An 18,388-nucleotide genomic window follows, 5' to 3' on the forward strand; every position below is an offset into this window, starting at 1 on the left:
GAGCCTAGCTGTCATGTACGGCTGGAAGAGATCCTAAGGCAACTGAAGGTTTCTGGTCAGGGACTCACCCTGGTGTTACCCAAAGGCTTCTGGACTAACCCCAGCACCTTACCAGCTGGTGGGCGTTGTCATCAGGATCTCTAAGCTTTTCCTATAGTAGTTTCCTCCTTTTCTTAGTACGGCCACTATATCTCCTATCACCTGTCTGTATGCAATGATGCAGGAATTTTTATAGACCAGGGAGATGATCCTGTTAGGATCAGCAAGTGCCATAGTAACTGCAAATATAGCTCAAGGGATTTCTGTTTTTGTAATTTTCTAGAAATAGGAGGTTCTTCAGCTCCCAGTGAATGTCTCTCTCTCCATTTTCCCATGCGAGAAGCTTATACTGCCCAGTTGAACTAGATAGTCTCTCTATGAGACAAACTAACTTTCTCTTACTAGGAGGCATGTTGTGGGGACAGCCTGCCATGCCTCAGATCTCTCTCTACCCTTTGTCTGAAGAGCACAAGGAAACACAGCTACTCCCTGCTATTTCAAGGCTTACAGCGTGACCTAGTGGAATGGAAATCCTTTCCATGGGTGCCCTTGTTGGCCTTTTGCCAAAAACCTCTAGTTTTCCAATTCTTCTCCCTTTTGTGCCCCTGTACTAGAAACCAGGCTTTATGCCCTTCTGTGAACAGGAAAACTCTGTCTTCAACAGTGAGGAGAAAAATGTCTTTTGAAACCAAAGTTTAACCTCAATACTGTCTCCATCAACAGGAAGACAGCCATTCAGTCCCTATGTTCTTTTAAGACACCTATTTTGCATTCAATTAGAATGGTATTTAAATAGAAAGGGGATTTTATGTCTGGAAGTCAACTGGAACCACTGCCTAACAATAAATATTTTAGCCTGGGCCATAATAGCAGAATATAGAGCTCAGCCCAGAATACTTTCTCCATTAAGGGTCCTGGACCAAATGCTACTGTTACATAGTCTCTTCTGAGATCCATCTATCAGGGAGCCACAAAGATTATGCAAGTCAAGGAAATCAAATGGAAATCACCAGTTGAGAACTGGGGTCTCACAAGTAAGCATGACTATTTCTGCCGCCTAGCTCCTCCAGATGCATAGGTGAGGGTTATTCCTGCATCCATGGGTGGCTCCTATGACTGTTGCTGGGACTCAAAGGAGTTGGGAGGGAAGATGAGAAGAGGAACACCCTTTCTGTCTTTCTTTCTAGGTCACTCCAAAAGAAGAAAGGAAACTAAAGGACACCTTCTTCTCCCCTCTTTTTCCAGATGGTTAACAACCCATCTTCAGCCTACACTCACCTCGAGTGCAGCCTGAATCATTGGGACTCCTTTGACTCCCAGACTCTAAAAGAAAAAGCACCTCATATTCTTTTGCACTAGGGCATGGCCATCTCACCAACTGCAGAACAAGGGGGTGTGGGGGTGAGTGTCCTCGGGGAAGTGCTAATTTCAATACTATCTAACAACTAGGTCTTTTCTGCAGGTGAGAAGACAGACGATCTGAGGTCCCCTATGTGCAAAGCTTCTTAGCCTTGTGAGACAATCCAGATCTTTGTCAGCATTGTAAAATTAACCCTACTCTCTTAGCAAACCTATCAGGCAAGTCCACAGGAGATAATTTCCCAAAGTCAAAGAAACAAACCCCGGGGAACCCTCAAATGCAACTTCCAGATGCCCCAGCTGTTCTTGCCCCCTTATCCACATCATAGCTTCTCCAGTTCTACCACCTAAACCCTCAGAGACTTTTCTATGGTATTTTTCCTTCCTTCTTTCATGGTTTGAAATGGCTTCTATCTCTTCTTTTATAATGTCCCTTCAAATTGGGAAATGTTAATTTCCCAAACCTTAAAATGCTTGGCTTCGTGTTGAGCTCAGGGAAAGGAAACCCAGAAGTCTGACATGCCAGCCAGAGGGTAAAAGGCCTTTTTTACTAGTTGGGCTTTTGGCTTCTCTCTCACTGTGCAAACTGGTAAAAAGAATGGTAAGGCCCACTTTTTATATTATCTGTAAAGTTTCAATTAATGAAAAAGGATTTGTGAGGTTACTCTTAAGCTGTGGTCAATCTGGTGTGCTTTGCATGTCTTTCTGTGTGATTATGTCAGAAAGAGGGGTACCTTAGAACAGAATGTGAGCCTGGAATTCCATAAGCCTGCTGTTCAAGCCAGCCCAGTTAACTGGTCAGTATCAAACTTTACTGTAGGCCTCCATCTTGTTTCATATCCTTGGGAGAGTGACCTGCAACCATGTGGCAATACTTTGTTTCAGTCTCTGCCATTTTACAGTGGTGGCCTGAGTTCATTCCTGGCTTCAGGAATAAGTACTTTCCGGTTAACATCTGTATAACTTTTGCCATTTGCTTATTCTCCTTCCCTCCATAAACAACTTCTAGTTCCCTTTCTTAAATCTTTCTTTCTCTGAGTTGCCTTTAAAGATTCTAGATTTTGTAAAAGTGTGGCTCTCCAGTGGGTTCACTTTGTCCATTGCCTAAACAGAGCTGATTTATAGGGACTAGGAAATTGCAGTGAAGAGGGTGTGATTCACATGGGGGCTGGCTGTGCAGGAGACTTGGGTTTTGTTGTTGCTCAGGTCAATCTCCCCAAGCATTTGGGTGTCAGAGTTTTTGAGGATGGCTTCATGGGTTGGGGGAGGCCAGTGAGCCAGAAAGCTGATTGGTCAAGTCAGAGACAAAATCATATGGAGTCAAGGCTGTCTTCCTGTTCTGAGTCAATTCCTGGGTGGGAGCCACAAAATCAGATGAGCCAGTTTATCAGTCTGGGTGGTGCTAGCTAATCCATCAAGTGCAAAGTCTGCAGAATATCTCAAGTGCTGATCTTAGGAGCAGTTTAGAGAGGGTCAGAATCTTGTGGCCTCCAGTTGCATGACTCCTAAATCATAGTTTCTAATCTTGTGACTGTTTTCTTGGTCCAACAAAGGCTGTCTGTTTCCCAGGCAAGAAGGAGGTTTGTTTTGGGAAAGAGTTGTTATTGTCTTTGTTTTGGACTATTAACTGTAAACTAAGTTCCTCCCAGAGGTGGTTCAGTCTGTGGCCAGTAATGAACGAACACAGCTTGGAGGCTAGAAGCAAGATGGAGTTGGTTGGGTCAGATCTCTTTCACTGTCTCAGTTATAATTTTGTAATGGCAGTTTCAAAAGCTGCTTAAAACCCCTTTGAAAATACCCCATATACACACTGTTAAGTCATAATCTTATTGATGTTTGTTGGTTTAGCCTATGAGGTTACTTTTGGTAAAGTTCAAAAGCCAGAAATATTAAATGCTTGGTGTAGCTAAAGTTGGGCAACAAGGGTTTTAAAAGGATTATCTTAAAGAGCACTCAGCTTAATTCAAAGTAGATATTCAAGTTATAGGTATATTTAAAAGGCCTTTAGGTTTTTCTCTTCTTGGATCTTGTTTCTCTAGAAATGTTTTTTTCTTGGTCAACTTAATTCTTTTTCTCCAGTTTTCCACACACAAGAGGCCCCAAGATGACTTCTGATGGCCTGGGACTTCTTGTAAAAAACAGAAAAGACACCATGGATTCCATTTTTGGAGAAACCTCTGTTTTCCTCATGGAACCCCAAGAATTAAAGGTGGATAGATTCCTCTCAAAACCTGTTTTTGTCCTAGAAACTACATGCTTTCCTAGCCTGGATCTTAAAGGGCCCCACCCAGAGGCCAATAATCCAATTAGGAGCTCAGCAAATGAAAAATCTTATGACAAGCAAATTTTCTTCTGTTTGTATGTGTAGTTATATATGTGTTGTGTGTGATGTCTATAAAAAGAGCTCTGATTGGCTTACAGTAAATTAAGCACTTAAATCAAATTTTTTTTAAAGAAAAGATAAAACCTGTAATGCCTTTTAATTCACATGACTTTAATCTTTAAGAAATAAAGATAGTTTCAAAGATAATTGGTCAAATGCAAATGTCATCAAAATGTAAATAGGTGGTCTAAATCATGTAAGTCACATACTAGGTTTGCTAAATGTTTTAAGGTAAATGTTTATGCTAAATGTTTTAATGTAAAACTGCCTGCTTTACAACTTGATAAGGCCTAGAGACATAAAAAAATTAACCATACCCATAACTATGCTGAAAAAAGTTAAAAATTGCTAAGAGTTACCATTATAATGTGTAATTAAGACTACTGAAAATAGATATACATGCAAGGTGTATAGGAACAGTAAAATGTTTCTGTGGTAAAAGATTATAAAAAGGCATGGAAATGTAAATCTTGCCTAGGAATAAAGAATTGTTTTGAAACCAATGTAAGGGCAAAACTTGGCTTTCTCTTCCTTGTACAAAATCTTCTTATAATAGTGAAGGATAATAAACTGCCACAGAGAAGAAAGAGAAAACAGGAAACAAACTGTTTGGAAAGCTAAATCTTCCCTCTTAATGAGTAAAGGTTTTTGCCATGTTTTCAAATTTTTAGTCATAAATTTGGCAACATAAATGAGCTTATGATAATCTGGAATTGTATTTCATAATATCAAGTATTTTAAGCCTTTAACATTTAGCAGGCTTCCAAAAATCAAACTTCAGTTCCACAGTTGTCTTTCCTAATCCCTAGCTTTTGGATGCCACAGAGGGCCCTGAAGCATCCAGAAGAGAGGTAAACAAGATTATTTAACATGTTTAGGTACATGAGATCGCCAGAATGATGTTTAATCTTCTTCAGTTTATATTTTAGCAAATAATAAGTGTTCCAAAATTGTATGGGATGTATACAATTCTAATGTTTGAGTATATGCTATCAATCATAATTAAGGTTATTATGTTAAGCTATTGTAAACCACAGAGATAACCACATTTTCTTTTCAATTGTGTTTTTAACTGTAACTACCCTGGACATTTCATCATTCACAGATAATTGTTGTCTTGTTTTAATCCTTTTCAAAAGATGATTTATGATTATTATAGGACTTTTACAGGTGCTCTAAAATGCAGGTTTCTGATAACTTTGGAAATTGTGACAGGTGAGTAAAGGAAAACGTACAGGAATTATGAAGAGCTGAAATGTTCATGAATATCAAACAGGTGTTAACTGCATGGACTAAACTATTAGAAGTCTGAAGTAATTCTTTTTCACTCTTTGTTTAAAACATTACTAATCCTTGTTTTGTTCTTCAGAATCAAGAAAACTTTTCTTTTAAGCTATCTGCAGCTTTTAACAATTGAGTAAGGTATACTCTTGTGAACAAAATTTGGAGCATCTTTGTTTCTCTCTGCCTGGTTCCTCTGTAATTTGGAAACTAGTTGTAAGTATTCTTAACTTATGGCAATATAGTTGTTTTCATCAGTGCAATAAAAATCAATTTTCTTTTGCAGAAGGACACAATTGGAGAAACTGGTTATTTTAGCAAGACTTTGACTTGAAGGGTGTGTTTTCCTTTAAGGAATCAGGCTTAACTTGCAGAGCCAATAAAAGCCCCTTGGGAAAACTGGCCTCTTAACTTGCCTACATAGTCCCAGTACAGGGATCCTGATCTGTGACGCATTGATAATGTCAATTTCTGACAGGCCCAGGAACCCCATGTTCTCGAGACTTCATGAAGAGAGGAATTCACCCAACTCAGTTATTTGATGTTCCAAACCCATGGCTGGGCTTCACTTTAAAAAGTCCTGTCTGAGAGTCCTTATGGAACAGAGTTCTATCAAAGCCAATTTTTAAAAACTATGTAAAAATAATTATTCTTTCTGTACTTTATGAAAATAATCAGGCCAAGTATAAGACTAAAGTTTATTTTGCAAACAACTCATCCCATCATGATTTGTTTTTAATAAAAATGAGGACTGGAGAGAGAAAAAATATGTTTCAAAATTTATTACATGCTTGTTATTAAATTCTAACCTCGTTAGTTATTTTCAAGTTCTTGCCTATGTTTTAAGCTAACCTGCTTATTTCTGTAAACCAATCAGCAATCCCTGGCTGCAGCTTAGAAAAAACAAAAAAGGATTGGTCATGCAGCAATCTGGATCAGTATTCTAGTTTTGGGCTATAAGCCTGCAAATCCTGCCCTGCTCCAAATGGTGATGCAAATGAAACCATGTATGGGCATGCCTTCCTTCCAAGGACCCTTAGACTGCCACTAGGAGGAACCCTAATGCTGTTCTCCTACACAACATCCCTCTCCAACAGGAAGTAGCTGAAAGAATCATCGTCCCATTCCCCCTAAAAGCAGTTAGGGTCTCCACTCCTGAGGGGGGAAATGAGAGAGGAGAAAGGAAAAAACCTGGTCAGGCAGGCAGTTAGGGTGGGTCCTCGGTTGAATCCTTTCAAACAAAAGAACAGCCTGCAGGGATAGATAGAGGAACTTGCACAGGGGGGCTTGCCTAAGACATGCCCACAGCCACATGGAAAAGTAAGGCTACCTAGGTAACTTGCCCAGACATGCTCATAATGGAAAATTCTGTCCCCTGACACGTGCACAGTAAGGGGAACCAAGCAATATGGAGTAACTCAAGCTAAGGGCCCACATGCGCATTAGGAAGATGGAGTAGAGCTACCAGAAATTGACACCTGATTAAAATGAGACACCCAGCCTTCATCGGTTACCTATAAAAGCCTTTGCATGCATTGGCTAGGTGAGGTGGCTCATGCCTGTAATCCCAGCACTTTGGGAGGCTGAGGCAGGTGGATCACTTGAGGTCAGGAGTACAAGACCAGCCTGGCCAACATGGTGAAACTGTGTCTCTACTAATAATACAAAAAAAAAATTAGCTGGGCATGGTGGTGCACACCTGTAATCCCAGTTACTTGGGAGGCTGAGGCAGGAGAATAGCTTGAACCCAGAGTCAGAGGTTTCAGTGACTAAAGATCATGCCACTACACTACAGCCTGGGCAATGGAGTGAGACTTCATCTCAAATATATATATACATGTATATTCATGTACCTAAACATGCATATGTGTATACACACACACACACACACACACGTATATTCATGTACCTAAACATATATATTTAATATATAACATATATAATATATAATAATATATAATACAACATTATTTCTGTACACCTATCAGCAATCCCTGGCTTTAGCTCAGAAAAAACAAACAACTCATATATGAGTTCTGATGGGTGCAGTTCAAACAACTTTGTAGGACTAAGATGGGTTTCGAATAACCTCCCCACAGGCACTTAAATTAAATATTTAATCAGAAAAATAGAAACTAACTCAAATGCCTTTTAGTTCACATGATGTGGGTCTATCTATCTATCTATCTATCTATCTATAAAAGGCTCTGCATTCAACTGTAAAAATGGTAGCCCTTTTTCTGGAACCCCTCTCTGAAGCAGAGAGCTGTTCTCTTTCTTTCTTCTATTAAATTTCTGCTCTAAACCCAACCCTTGGTGTCTCTGCATTCTTGATTTCCTTGGCCATGAGACCAAGAACTCTGGGTGTCATCCCAGACCATGAGGGTGCTTCAATCATATTTATTGGGCATCCTCTTGTAAATGTCTAGTAAAGTGAACCCACCCAACCCAGGACAGTCATGAGCAGCAATAGCCAAAATAGGGATCCTTTGAAATGTCTAAAATAATTCATTTGCATGCAAAAAAGGATAAAACATTGGTTTTAGAATGAGACAAATTTAATGGGAGACCTATCTTATGTTTTCCCTGGCTGAAATCTCCTAAAAAGAGATATTAAAAGATTATTTTGTAGGGCCCTATGGTCAGAGGTCAGCTTAATTAAAAACTCATATTTAAGCCATACTTTTTTTTGGGGGGAAAGGCCTTTCTGCTTTTTTTCTTCTTCATCTTTTGGATCCTGTTACTAAAAATTTTTTTCCAGTCAGCTTAAACCCCTCTGTTTGCTTTCTATCTGGTTGGAATGATATTTCCTTAGAAAAATGTAAAACTTATTTAGCCTTTTAGAAAGCTTAAAATCTCCCCAGATTGACTCCTTTAAGACTTGGTGTTCTATTTCCTTCCTCTTCTGTTCCTCATTCCTTTTTCCATTTTTGATACCACATTAAGAAATCTAGAGAAACATGTATACATATGTAACAAACCTGCACATTGTGCACATGTACCCTAGAACTTAAAGTATATATATAAAAAAAAAATCTAGAGAAGATGTCTAATGACTCAAACCCCTTAAGGAACACAGAAAAAGGCACCATTCACCCATTTTGGGGAACTTCTGTCTTCCTGTGGAGTCTGAAGAGTCACGGACAGGTTCTTCTCAGGTCTAAAACTCTTCAATCCTTTGTATTGCATTACTTGATATCTTTGGCTTTTGAGGGTACCAGAGATTACTTTGTATTGAGACAGAACTTGACTTTTACGTGTGTTATGGCTGATAAGTCACTGATGAGAGCCACAGTTTTGGAGGTCACTAACAGAAGTTGTTTATAATTAATGGTTATTACCTCAGGGGGCTGCTTGCTTTGCTGTGCATTTAGATAAGAAAAGCACAGTTTAAACACTTAGGGAAATGTCTTTGTAGTGAGATCCAATGGAGAAGCTTGTATGGCCCAGTCTTATAGTGTTTCTCTAATTTGGGAACACAGATTTAATGTAAAAGTGGGAATCTTGACTTTAAAATATCCAGATGCTCTGCCTTCCAGCTGTGTCTCTTCTCATATTTCAATATTAGGTCCTGAAAACTGCAAATCCTTTCTTTTCCCTATTCATTGAAGGGCTTCACCCTTAAATCATTAATAGAATTAAGAAAAAAGCTAAGTTTAAAAGATCATCTAACTACTTTGGTCTCCAAAATATGATTTGCTGGCATTTCACTGGCTGTTTTGAATTTCTTTATAAAAGAAATTAAAATCTATAAAGGAACTCTCCACTTGTAAGGGTATCTTCTTGTACTCAAGCCACTAGAAACTTTTATAATGGGAAAGACATTGGCTTAAAGTTTACATAACAATTCTTACCTTTGTTTAGATACATTTTTTGGTAATTTTGTCTTGACTTGCCCTTTTTGTATCAGCAAATAATGGTGTTAGATCTAAGTTCAGTGCCTTTGGGATATAAATTCTCATCTAAGAGTCATGTCTTTAGAAATGCAAATTTAGGTTCCCCTACCTAACAGTTGTTTAGGGTAATGGGCAGGTAATCAAAAGATTGTTAGTCTAGTCCAGGCACAATGGCTCATGCCTGTAATTCTAGCACTTTGGGAGGCCAAAGTGGGCAGATCACTTGAGGCCAGGAGTTTGAGCCTGGCCAATATGGTGAAACCCCGTTTCTACTAAACAGAAAATATAAAAATTAGCCAGGTGTGGTGGTGCACACCTATGGTCCCAGCTACTCTGAAGGCTACGGTTTGAGAATTGCTTGAGCTGGGAGGCGGAGGTTGCAGTGAACCAAGATCACACCACTGCACTCCAGCCTGGGCAACAGAGCAAGACTCTGTCTCTAAAAAATATAAAAATAATTGATAGTCTAAAGGGGGTAGAAAAGAAATTTGAAAATTGGCAAATGAAGAACATTATAAAGCTATAAGATCTGGCTGGGCACAGTGGCTCATGCCTGTATTCCCAGCACTTTGGGAGGCCAAGGCAGATGGATCATGGAGTCAGGAGATTGAGTCCATCTTGGCCAACGTGGTGAAACTCCATCTTTACTAAAATACAAAAAGTAGCTGGGCATGATGGTGCATGCCTGTAATCCCAGCTACTTGGGAGGCTGAGGCAGGGGAATTGCTTGAACCCGGGAGGTGGAGGCTGCAGTGAGCTGAGGTCACACCACTGCACTCCAGCCTGGTGACAGAGCAAGACTCCATCTTTAAAAAAAAAAAAAAGATACAAGATCTGTTTCTGTCTGTGTATCTTTATAGCTATATGTTTAAATGTGTCATTCTTATGTGATATTTCACTACCAAAATGTATGAAAGAGCTCTAATTAATTGGCTTAAAGAACCAACAAGCACTGAAATTGAATATTTAATCAGAAAAATAGAAACTAACTCAAATGTCTTTTAGTTCACATGATGTGGATAAATCTTTGTCAAATAATACTAGTTTAGTGGTTTAATAAAAGTAGCTGTGTCTTCTTATCAACAAAATACTTATGTGTTTAACTTGAGGGTTTCACAAGCTATAGAAATGATTAGCAAGGAGAAAACTTAAGATGATGGCTAGCTTTGTTTAATGAACTATTCAAGCATAATTTCTAAGAATAAATAAAATAAATAATTGTTAAGATCAAAGTTTATAAACAAACTTTTCATACTGTCAAAAATCTTTTTCAGAAACTTAATCTTAAATTCATGTTATGTTAAATTAGATTAAAGATAATTATAAAATGTCTCAGTCATTAGACTCAGAAAATGAATCTAATGCCATGTGACATGTGAACAAGCATGTCACATGGCAAAAGCAGGAGCATGTGACAGAGAGTGGTGCAAGGAACTGCCACATACTTTTGTATGACCAGATCTCATGAAAATTCATTGTCACAAAGACAGCTCTCAGCCATGAAAGGTCTGCCCCCATAATCCAAACACCTATCACCAGGTCCAAACCTTCAGCAGTGGGGATTACAATTCAATATGCAATTTTTGGGAGACAAATATCCAGACTGTATCAAGAATGTATGAGGAAAGTAAGATGTAAAAAATGTTGAAAAGAGAGAGTATTTTTTTTCTTATACATGAGAGAGAATTTTGTGTGTTCAATATGATAAGCAAGAAAAAAAGTAAATTTTTGTCATAAGGTGGGTTGTCAATATATATAAAAATATAGGAAAAAACTAAAAGCTTAAGCATGTTGCAGAAGGTTTGTGGAAGATTAATCATGTAAAAGAAATTTTGTATATAAACAAGTTGGCTAAAATTAAAAGGACATTGATATGATTTGACTGTGTCCCCATCCAAATCTCAACTTGAATTGTAGCTCCCATAATCCCCACATGTTGTGGGAGGAACCCAGTGAGAGGTAACTAAATCAAGGGGGCAGGTTTTTCCCATGCTGTTCTCATGATAGTGAGTGTCACAAGATCTGATGGTTTTATAAAGAGGAGTTCCCCTGCACACACTCTTGCCTACCACCATGTAAGATGTGCCTTTGCTCCTCCTTCACCTTCTGCCATGCTTGTGAGGCCTCCCCAGCCATGTGGAACTGTGAGTCCATTAAACCTCTTTCTCTTTATAAATTACCCAGTCTTGGGTATTTCTTCACAGCAGTATGAAAATGGACTAATACGAACATTATTTACTTTTTCTAAAAATTGGGCATTAATATCAAAATCATACTGATAGAGAGCCAGTGTCTGGGCCTGTGTCAGAATAACAGGGTTTTCTCAGAACATTGAGCTCTCTTTAACAGAAACTTGTAAGAGATTATAAAAGGTTTACGGAAATATTATTTCATAGGATCAAAGCTGATAGAAATGGTACTGGTGCAAAGGTAGAATTTGATTTTCTCTTTTAAAAAAATTTATATAATATTAATAGGAGATAATAAGACTTTTATTCACCTTTTGAGTAAACTGCAAAAAAATTAAAAAGGTGGAAATAATTCTGTTGATCCAGTGTTATCTTTATTAGGTCTTTCAATTGTTTCAAAAGTTGAGACTCCTCTCTATCAAATAATAAAAGCTTTTCTTTTTTTTTTTTTTTTTTTTTTTTTGAGATGGAGTTTTGCAATTGTTGCCCAGGCTGGAGTGCAATGGCTCAATCTTGGCTCACCGCAACCTCCACCTCCTGGATTCAAGCAATTCGCCTGCCTAAGCCTCCCCAGTAGCTGGGATTACAGGCACCCACCACCATGCCCAGCTAATTTTTATATTTTTAGTAGAGATGGGGTTTCACCATGTTGGCCAAGCTGTTCTCAAACTCCTGACGTCGTGATCCGCCCTCCTCAAGTGCTGGGATTACAGGCGTGAGCCACTGCACCCAGCTGGCTTTTGCTTTTTGAAATTTTGAATTTTCACTTTGGCTAAATTAATGACTATTATTTTTCAGTGACCTGGAATTCTATTTTGATCAAGTGTTTTAAATCTTTAATATTTGACATTCTTCCCAAAATCCAATTTCAAATTCTAAAATTAATTTTTTTTCTGGAAGAAACCACTGGAATACCAAGAGAAACATAGTAGGCTTATTTAGTATATTAAAAGTACATGGGAAGCATTGTCAAATAAAATAATGGTGTTTGAATATTCTTTGAGTCTGGTTGGGTTATTAATATGTGTTCCAAAATTACACAAGATTCCTAAAATTCTGATATGTCTTAACATATGTCAGATATAATTATGGTTATTATGTTAAATTGCTGTATGCCACACAAATAACCAAGTTTTCTTGTCAATTGTGTCTTTAACCATGGCTACTCTAAATTTTGCCATCCAAAGGCAATTATTGCTTTAATTCTTTCTCATGACATTGTTTACAATTGGTTACATTCCAAAACTTACTTTTTCTTCAAGAAAAATCATAGAAAAGGACTACGACAAGTACCCTTGAATACAGGTTTCTGATAACTTTGGAGATCATATAATTGGACTAAGCAAAAACTTTCAGAATTCTAATAAACCAAAGTGTTCATAAAGATTTCTAACCCAACATCAAACAGAATAATTAATTACATGAGACTGAACTGATAGGAGGTAAAAAATATTTTTATGACTTTTTGTTTGAAACATTGCTGATTATTTTTATGTTTTGTTTTCCAGACTCAGAAATTCTTCTTTCTTTTGAGCTATTTATAGCTTGTAGCAATTGGAAAAAATATACCTTTGTGAATGAAATGGAAACATTTGCCTTTTTCTCTGATTTCTCTAAAATTTTTAAACTATTCATCAGCATTCTTATTTTATGTCAATCTAGTTACTTGCATAAGTTCAGTATGAATCTGTTTTCTTTTGTAACAGAACACAATTGGAGAAACTAGTTATTTTACCAAAGCTTTGAGTGGAATGACATATTTTCAGATATATCCAGACTGCTGTGAGGAATTTAGGTTGACTTTATAAAGCCAATGAAACTGCTTAGAAAGACTGGCCTGGTACCTTGTCTACATGGATCGTTTTCAAGGTTTCTGAACTTGCAGTAAGTAAAAAAATGTCATTTTCTGACAGGCCTGGGAAACTCAAGGTAATATGGAGACCTTGAGAAGATAATAATTCACCTAATTGCAGACACAATCTAATGGTGAATCCTTGACTTGGCTTCTAGCCTCAAGGTTTTTAAAGATCTAATTTGAAATTTCTTATGAAAGTTCCAACAAAGCTAACTTAAAAGAACCTATGTGGCCAATCACTATTCTTGTTTCATTTAATACAAATAGGGCAAGTATAATATTAAAACTTATTTTGCTAGTTAATTTGTCCTACTAAGATTTGTCTTTCATAGAAATGGGGAACTTGAGAGACAAAAATTATGTTCTGAAAAAATTGTAGAAAACCTGTTGTTAGATTCCAGCCCTATTTTTTAAAAATTTAAATTATATTCCTAAAATGTGGACTGAATCCCCAATGGAATAGGTTTTACTATATATCTCTCATCGTTTTTCTTCTTACAAGAAAACTGAAAGCATGAAATTCCAAAGGCTAGAGATGATTCAAAAAGTGATGACCATTATATAAATCAGTGACTTGAATGAGCCTTTCCAGTAATGAGCTTTCCCAGTGCTGAGGGATGAAGAATGTCTATCATTCTAACCTATTCAGAGATCAATCATCAATGATTCATGGGAAAATTTTTGATCAACAGGGGAAAAACGAAAAAGAAAAATAGGTCAGAGCAGTCTGAGCTATATGAGGTATGCAGGCCCAGAGATATAAGTGTATGGGATCTAAATCATGCCCCATCCCTTGCTACCTCACTTTAGGGAAATCGTTTGAAGTAATTTGGTCCCCATTACCTGCCTCACCCATTATCTTCATGTGCCTGGAACTTGTGATACAAAGAAACAATGTATAGCCAATTAACAATTTGTTATTTTAATGTAAATTCTTGGTAAACAACTCAATAATTGTTAAGTCACCTACTTTTTTCCCTTAAAAATGCACTTGTAACTGCTGCTAATTGGAGTGTTCATTCAGGGCAACTTGAATCTATGCTCCTGGGCTGCAATCCTAAAGCTTGGCCCAAATAAACTATCTGCTTACATTAATTTTGCCTCAGCTTCTTCTTTTTCGGTAGACTTAGGCAACTTATCAGAGAGTAAATGATTTGGGGGAAAGATAAATGGGCCTTTAGAAGAACAGATGATACCTTGTGACAAAGTTTGTCTGGATGTGGTGTTGACTTTTAGTCTTCTGTCCTGTTATATAAGTTAATCTTCCCTGGCTGATGAAATTGCCAGGGAGGGGATTTTATGGAAATTGAATTCCTTTTGGAGAATCTCCCTGTAGGCAGATAAGGGGAGTTGAAAGAGAGCCTCTCTGCATTTGTTACTTTACGAGTGCCTTCAGCACTGAAGTAATCAGTATACCAAAGCAATATGTTTTGGGATGGCATTTCCTGAACTTTTTCAGCTACTTAGCTTTAATTTACGTATCACATTTCCAGTAGGCTACATTCTGATGGCAAATGCCTAGGAACAAGAGAGCTAACAAAAATATCAAGCACTTTCCTGTGACCCTGCCTGTTTCACACTTGCTAAAATCCCAATGACCAGAGCAAATCACATGGCCAACTTTAGAGCCAGAGGTAGAGTATAAGGGGGAGAGTATTTCAAAGATACAAATCAAAGGGAGGGGTGAGGAATTTGCACCATATTGCACTTTGTAGGTTTGCTGAAAATGACTGATATGAGGCAGATTAGCAAGAGAAAAGGCATACAAATTTGTTTAACCTGTATACGTGGAAGCCTTCAGAATGAAGACTCAATCCTGCCCCCACTCCCCAAAGCTGGTTCAGAAGCCTATATACCATTTTAAGGTTACGGAAAAAATGGGGTCTTGGATCCTGGCAAAACAGGTTATTGGAGGAGAAAGAAGAGGAATTCTGTTGAGGAGTAATAAAGGATTACTAGAGAGAATGAATGGGGAACAGAGATTAACTGGTTAATAGTTTTCTTTGGAGTTTGGATAAGTCTAGAGACAGACATTATTTTGTAAAAGGGTCAGTGCAGGCGTGGTTATATTCTTTGTCTTCTTTTCTGCAATAGATAATAGATAGTAGGGAAAGGATAATAAGATAACAGGGAGGGGAAAGGAAAACAATGTTCTTCTTGCTGGGTCTGGACTTTTGGCAGATAAAAGAACTTTAGAGAACAACTTTATCTTATGCTTTAGGAGAGAAGATGGGGTAGGGAGGAAGGTCAGAGAGACCTTGAGTCTTTTTCAGTTCAGTCTGTCAAAATGTCATATTTTGGGGTATTGGTTTCTGAGCTCCAACAACTTGTAATAATGCCAGCTTTCCAATTTTATGCCTGAACGAGAGTTCAAGAAACCTCTTCTCCCTGCACACCTCCATGCTTCTCTGACCATTCTCACCCCTGTAGAATGTGTTCTACTGTAGATCCCAGGAGAGCACATAACCTCAAAGATAAAATCAAGGTAGAACAAAAGGTGCAAGCCAGTGCTGAAATTTCCATTGCAAAATTATAACTGAGAAAGTGAAAGAGATCTGACCTAACCAACTCCATCTTGCTCCTAACCTCTAAGCTGTCCTTGTTCATTCCTGGGTGTAGGCTGAACTAACTGTGGGAGGAACTTAGTTTATAGTTTAAAACAAAGACAGTAAGAATCCTTTCCCAAAACAAACCTCCTTCTTGCCTGGGGACTAGACAGCCTCTGTAGGACTAACAAAATAGTCAAAAGGTAAGAAATTACGGCTTAGGAGTCATGCAGCTGGAGGCTACAAGATTCTAACCCTCCACCCTCCCCAAATTTCTCCTGGGGATAACATCACTATTGTAAAGCCTAAGATAAGTGCTTGAGTTATTTTGCAGACCCTGCACTTGATGGATGATGGATCAGCTGGCAGCACCCAGATCAATAAACTGACTCATCTGATTTTTTTTTTTTTTTTCCTGAGATGGAGCCTTGTTCTGTCCCCCAGGCTGGAGTGCAGTGGCACAAATTCCACACTCCTATGATTTCATCCCCAACCGATCAGTAGCACCTATTCCCTAGCCCCCTTGCCATCAACTTGTCCATAAAAACCCTAACCTCCAAGACCTTTGGAGACTGATTTGAGTAGTAATTCTGTCTCCCACATGGCCAGCCTCACATCAGTTAAACTCTTTCTTTACAGCAATGCCATGGTCTCAGTGAGTTGATTTTGTCTATGCAGCAATCAAGAAGAACATGTCAGGTGATTATGCTGTCACCAAAGTCTCAAAGTTATGTGTTTAATAGGTGAAGCTACTGGAGAGAGAATGGCTTGACTCTCTCAGGCCTGAGCCTGGATGCCAGTTTGGTTCCATGTGTTCTCACCATAACAACATGGCACATAGCCACTTATACTGCCACTTAGTATATGAGGGGAGGAAAATTATCAGAAAAGGAGAGTTGAGCAGAAGATGCAAAATATGTACACCACAAAATGTCTCGCAGAAGTTATATAGTGGCCAGGCACATTGGCTCAGGCCTGTAATCCCAGCACTTTGGGAGGCTGAGGTGGGCGGATCACCAGGTCAGGAGATTGAGACCAAACTAGCTAACATGGTGAAACCCTGTCTCTATTAAAAATACAAAAAATTAGCTGAGCATGTTGGGACATGCCTGTAGTCCCAGCTACTTGGGAGGCTGAGACAGGAGAATTGCTTGAACCCAGGAGGTAGGGGTTGCAGTGAGCCAAGATCACACTGCTGCACTCCAGCCTGGGAGACAGAGCAAGACTCCATCTCAAAAAAAAAAAAAAAAAAAAAAAAAAAGTTACATACCATTTAGGATTATTAATTTTTAGAAATAATTTTCTTTTCTTTTTTTTTTCTTTTTTCTTTTTTCTTTTTTAAATTTATTTGTTATTATTATACTTTAAGTTGTAGGGTACATGTGCATAACGTGCAGGTTTGTTACATATGTATACTTGTGCCATGTTGGTGTGCTGCACCCATCAACTCGTCATTTACATCAGGTATAACTCCCACTGCAATCCCTCCCCCGTCCCCCCTCCCCATGATAGGCCCCGGTGTGTGATGTTCCCCTTCCTGAGTCCGAGTGATCTCATTGTTCAGTTCCCACCTATGAGTGAGAACATGCGGTGTTTGGTTTTCTGTTCTTGTGATAGTTTGCTAAGAATGATGGTTTCCAGCTGCATCCAAGTCCCTACAAAGGACACAAACTCATCCTTTTTTATGGCTGCTTAGTATTCCATGGTGTATATGTGCCACATTTTCTTAATCCAATCTGTCACTGATGGACATTTGGGTTGATTCCAAGTCTTTGCTATTGTGAATAGTGCTGCAATAAACATATGTGTGCATGTGTCTTTATAGCAACATAATTTATAATCCTTTGGGTATATACCCAGTAATGGGATGGCTGGGTCATATGGTACATCTAGTTCTAGATCCTTGAGGAATCGCCATACTGTTTTCCATAATGGTTGAACTAGTTTACAATCCCACCAACAGTGTAAAAGTGTTCCTATTTCTCCACATCCTCTCCAGCACCTGTTGTTTCCTGACTTTTTAATGATCGCCATTCTAACTGGTGTGAGATGGTATCTCATTGTGGTTTTGATTTGCATTTCTCTGATGGCCAGTGATGATGAGCATTTTTTCATGTGTCTGTTGGCTGTATGAATGTCTTCTTTTGAGAAATGTCTGTTCATATCCTTTGCCCACTTTTTGATGGGGTTGTTTGTTTTTTTCTTGTAAATTTGTTTGAGTTCTTTGTAGGTTCTGGATATTAGCCCTTTGTCAGATGAGTAGATTGCAAAAATTTTCTCCCATTCTGTAGGTTGCCTGTTCACTCTGATGGTAGTTTCTTTTGCTGTGCAGAAGCTCTTTAGTTTAATGAGATCCCATTTGTCAATTTTGGCTTTTGCTGCCGTTGCTTTTGGTGTTTCAGACATGAAGTCTTTGCCCATGCCTATGTCCTGAATGGTACTACCTAGGTTTTCCTCTAGGATTTTTATGGTATTAGGTCTAACATTTAAGTCTTTAATCCATCTTGAATTAATTTTCGTATAAGGAGTAAGGAAAGGATCCAGTTTCAGCTTTCTACTTATGGCTAGCCAATTTTCCCAGCACCATTTATTAAATAGGGAATCCTTTCCCCATTTCTTGTTTCTCTCAGGTTTGTCAAAGATCAAATGGCTGTAGATGTGTGGTATTATTTCTGAGGACTCTGTTCTGTTCCATTGGTCTATATCTCTGTTTTGGTACCAGTACCATGCTGTTTTGGTTACTGTAGCCTTGTAGTATAGTTTGAAGTCAGGTAGCGTGATGCCTCCAGCTTTGTTCTTTTGACTTAGGATTGTCTTGGAGATGCGGGCTCTTTTTTGGT

This window comes from Macaca nemestrina, chromosome X (genome assembly GCF_043159975.1).
Source record: "Macaca nemestrina isolate mMacNem1 chromosome X, mMacNem.hap1, whole genome shotgun sequence".
NCBI classification, from domain to species: Eukaryota; Metazoa; Chordata; class Mammalia; order Primates; family Cercopithecidae; genus Macaca; species Macaca nemestrina.